The 5074-nt window shown below is 39.1% G+C and overlaps 1 non-coding gene across 1 annotated transcript; it reads right to left on the reverse strand.

Moving 5' to 3' along the window:
• Window positions 1–4042: 4042 nt before the first annotated feature.
• Window positions 4043–4149, reverse strand: LOC141710091 (small nucleolar RNA R71). The gene has a single exon (XR_012570630.1). It is a non-coding gene; the product is annotated as a small nucleolar RNA R71 (small nucleolar RNA).
• Between the last annotated feature and the right edge of the window lie 925 nt (window positions 4150–5074).

The raw sequence follows: 5074 nt of genomic DNA on the forward strand, positions 1-5074 counted from the left end.
CTTTTACTTATTAATCTTCACACCCATAACAATGGCAACAAACATTATTGTACCCTTCATTCCAAAGGAGACCAATTTCCTTGTATTCTTAGATGCTAATCAGGCTCCTGAAGCTTTCAAGAGCGTTGTTAAGTTCTTATATGAGACTTAAGTTGTTGGAGCTCTTACTGCTAACCAGGTTCTTTATCTGGATGTACTGGGTGATTTCTGGAACACAGCTGTAGCTAGGGCAGTTGTGCATGAAGACCAATCTTCAAGCCTGGTTGTTAACTGTCAAATCAAAGGAAAACAGGTTGAGATAACTGAAGCTAATTTGAACCTGGTCTTGAACATTCCAACTGACAAGGTAATAAGGATCCCAACTCATGATGAGCTGTTTGAATTTCTGGACTTCATCAACTACTCTGAGAAGATTAACTTGGCCAGCTTGAACAAGAAAAATCTGAGAAGGGATTGGTATTTTCTGTTTGATTCTGAAATAAGAGCTTTCACATGCAGGAAATCAGGATTTGACAACATTTCTAGTGTTGTCTAGAAGTTGGTCTACTCAATGGCTCACAATAAATAGATTAATGTAGGACACTACATTCTGGAGGAACTGAGCACCAGGCTCATCATGTCATTCACTTCAAGAGGTAAAGAAATTTTCCTTCCTAGATTCATTATGTTTCCTTTAAATCATAAAGTGAATGACATACATATGCTTGAAGGTGTAGATAGGTCACTAATAGACAATTGTAAGCAAGTATCCAAAATTCTGTTTGGATCACATACTACTAAAAATAAGGTACATGTGGGTCTTAAGTTAACATCTTTCATGATTGAAAGATTTAAAATCTATCCTTACCCTATGCCTGACATGAGAACCAATGTAAGTCAAACTAGTGCAACAATGGTTCCTGAGCCTGTGGAAGCACAAACACATGCACACCCACATGAACCTACCTATTTGAGCCTACTTCTTCAAAACCATTAATAGCTAGGAAACCAACCACTTCATCCTCTCAAAAGATTGAAGTGAGTAAAAAGAAGAGAAAGGAGATAACCCTTACTGTAATGAATGAGAGTGGTAAGGATCGAATACAACCTGAGTCATCCTTGGTCAGAAAAATAAAGAAGGCTAAGAAAACTGAGCTGACCACTCAAGCCACCTCTGTATCCTCCCAAAAGGATGCAGTTGTACAAATGGGGTCAAAACAGATTCTAGAGACATCCTCTCAAAAGGGTGTTTCTATTGAAAAGAGCATTCTTCCCAATACATCTTGTAATGAGTCTGCACCTGCACTAGATCAAATTCTAGTGTATGAAAGAAGAAATAAGGATGGCACACATAGTGAGAGCACATCTATTGAAGGTCCCTCATTCATTCAGGGGGAGCTGCCAACACTCACTCATGATCAAACTCTACTTATCTCTCAAATTTCTTCTTCTCATAGTGTACTTGAATCTAATTCTCAAGTACAACCCCATTCAAGTGATTTGGTTCAAGAAACCTTGCTCACCACCCAGACACCTCATTTAGATGGTGAGAGGCTACTAGTTGGGGTAGACCTTGATGACACCATCAAAACCATGGGGGATTCATCAGTTTTTACTGAAGACCCCATGGAGATCATAAATGCACCTTCATGTGCAAATCAGTCTTCATAAACTGTTAGGTTTGAGGATAGTACTCCTGAGTGGGAGCTATCTAAATCCTCTCCAATTCAATTAGAGGTTCCTGTTCCAGGAACAACTCCCCTCAAAACCCAGCTGAAATTGCATTAGCAATTAATGCTAGGAGTACAATTGCCAATGATCCTGTCATAGAGGAGGCAAGTGTAGCACATTTAAGTGACAGTGTGGTGCAAGACACACAAGAGTTTAAGGCTATTGCAAATGACAGTAGCACAGTTAAATCCCCTCCAATTCAAATGGAGGTCCCCAATGTTGAGTGGCATTTATGACACTTTATTATGCTCTAATAAGCTTTGATGTGATGCATTTGTACTCAAGTTATTAAGTGTTTTAATGTGTTTTCTAGTGTTTTTGCATTTCAGGCATTATCTAGGTAATCAAGTGAATTAGCATTGTTTTGGTGCTAATTTGGTGTCAAGGTGGTGTTGGAATAAAAGCTCGTAGAAAGCCGGCTCGAAGTAGCAAGGAAAAAGATGAAATCTGAGTTTTTTCCAGAAGGACGGTGCTCCCGTGCTGTGATAGCGCGCGGCCGCGCTAGGATTCCAGAATGACAGCGCGCCCGCGCTATGATAGCGCGCGCCCGCGCCGGTGCGAAAGTTTTGAATCCTGATTTCAATGTAATTCTAATTGGGAGACTTCCAGATTGATTAGGGCTACTATATATATTCAAATAAGAACGTTTTTATGAGAGAGACGTACCAGAGCGTAAGAAGAGCCGTAAGAAGACTGTATTAGCACGATTTAACGAAGATGAAGAAGATCTTGTTTTTACTTGTGAATCTTTGTTTTAAGTTGTAACTTGGATGCTAGTTTTCTTACTTGTAAACCTTTACTCTTGTTTCGTACTTGGTTCTATTATTTAATTATTAATACTACGTTTGTTATACCATGATTTCATCGGAACCCACATTGATGATGAGTCCAATTATGGGGTAATCATTATAATGGGGTTCTAGCGGATTTAATTATTGATTTTTTTAGTTAAATTATTTCGATGCCTTGGTGTGTGGTGATTGTATGATAACCTAGTATTGGTTGTGCTTATTCGTCTTATAAGAGTCACGAACTTGTAAGATAGCGTGTTAATTCTTAATGAAGCGACAGTGAATTTAGGGATTTAGAACTTGCCATGCTATCATAGGTTCATGTGTTATTATTATGCATGATTTGTAGGTAATTTTACCCATCTTACTTGCCCTATGTAATCAAGATAGATAACTTGTGCTTAAACCGTTATGTTGTCAAATTCTATAAACATATAGGGTCTCAATATAATTGGTGTCTATTCAGCTTCTATCTCTTTTATGGATGTCTGGTAGTATGGTACTCGTGCAACGAAAGTTGGCGTTTATCACTTTCGTGTTGTCTTATTAGTGTCATCACCATTGCATGCTAAGGTTAAGAACAATAAGGCTTTTGAATGAAGTATTTAATGAAGTTAGAATCCTATGTTTATCATATATATTAATTCAACCAATCTTATTCTCTTAGTTATAATTGTTAGCTTAATTCTTAGTTATAAACAACCCAAATTCTTATCGTCTTAATATTGAATAATAACCATACATTGTTTCTTAAGTGCATGAATTATATAGTTAACCAACGCCAGTCTCTATGGGAACGAACTAGAAAAGATTCTATATTACTTGCGAACGTGTATACTTGCGTGAATTATTAGCGCATGTTTAGCGATAATAAGTTTTTGGCGCCACTGCCGGGGACTGCAATGTTAATTTATAGTTCATGTACTTTCCATCAGTGGTCGTTAAAGTTCATTGACTCAGACATTATTACTTATTTGTTTCCTTGTCTTATTTCAGGTACTCTAGTGAGGGTGTATGCATACACGTTCACGTACTCATAAGAGAACACTGGATAAAGCCGAGAAAGAACTTGTGGTGGTTCGAAGGGAAGTTTTGAGGAAGAAAAGAAGGTAGAAGAAGAAGAGAAAGTCGAAGAACCAGTTTTAGTAAAGATGGGAGATCAAGCAGAAAATTTTAAGGCTTTGATGGACTATTCTCAGCCTAAAATTAATGACATTCAGTCGAGCATCATCAGGCTAGCCATCAGGGCTAACACTTTTGAGATCAAGTCAAGCACGATTCAGATGATACAGAACTCAGTTCAGTTTGGGGGTTCTCCTACTGAAGACCCCAACATGCACATCAGGGATTTCATCGAGATCTGCGATACGTTCAAATTCATTGATGTGACTGAAGATGCTATCAAGCTGCGACTCTTCCCATTCCCTCTGAGGGACAAAGCTAAGTGTTGGTTACATTCTCCACCAGCAGGGTCTATCACCACTTGGGAAGATCTTGCTCAAAAGTTTCTCACTAAATTCTTCCCTATGGTGAAGACTGTTACAATCAGGAATGCTCTTACTCAGTTTGCTCATCAAACTGGAGAATCTCTGTATGAGGCTTGGGATCAATATAAGGAGATGCTAAGGAAGTGCCCACACCATGGTATGCCTGATTGGATAATTATTAATAGTTTCTATAATGGATTGGGTGCTACTTCTAGACCCATGTTTGATGCAACATCAGGAGGAGCCTTGTGGGCTAAAAGCTATAATGAAGCTTATGAACTTATTGAACTGATGGCTGCTAATGAGTACCAGAATCCTTCACAGAGACTGACTCAGGGAAAGGTAGCAGGAATTCTGGATTTGGATGCAATAACTGTTATAGCTGCCCAACTTAAGGCTTTGACGATGAAGTGGACACTTTGGCTAATTATGGAGTTAATCAAATCGCTAGTGTCTGTGAGCTTTGTGCTGGTGCCCATGAGACTGATCAGTGCACAATTTCTAGTGAATCAGCTTAGTTTGTGAGCAACTTTCAGTATTCGCAGTAACCTGTGCCAACCACTTATCATCCCAACAACCGCAATCATCCTAATTTTAGTTGGAGCAACACTCAGAATATAGTCAACAGCCTTATTAGTAGTATCCAGCTAAGCAATACAACCCCCTAGTTTTCATCAACCACAATATGCACCAAGACAACAACTCCAGCTGTAATAAGCCAATAAAAAATCTGAATTAGAGGAGTTGAAACTTATGTGCAAGAGTCAAGCCATTTCTATCAAGACCTGGGAAAATTAAATTGGGAAAATTGCCAATGTTTTGCTTAATCGTCATCCCGGTACACTACCTAGTGACACTGAAGTGCCAGGAAAGAGGGAAGCTAAGGAGCAGGTAAAGGCAATCACTTTAAGGTCTGGAAAGATCGCGAATCCCGAACAAACTCAAGTGTTGACTGAAGAAGCAGAGGCTGAGAAAGAAGTAGAGCAGCAAGAAGTAGAAGTGGAACCAATGAAGACTACTGTTGAGCACACTCCTCCTGAGGGTAATACAGGGGAGAAACAAATCTATCCTCCACCGCCTTTTCCT

The sequence above is a fragment of the Apium graveolens genome, chromosome 2 (assembly GCF_009905375.1).
Source record: "Apium graveolens cultivar Ventura chromosome 2, ASM990537v1, whole genome shotgun sequence".
In the NCBI taxonomy this organism is placed as follows: domain Eukaryota; kingdom Viridiplantae; phylum Streptophyta; class Magnoliopsida; order Apiales; family Apiaceae; genus Apium; species Apium graveolens.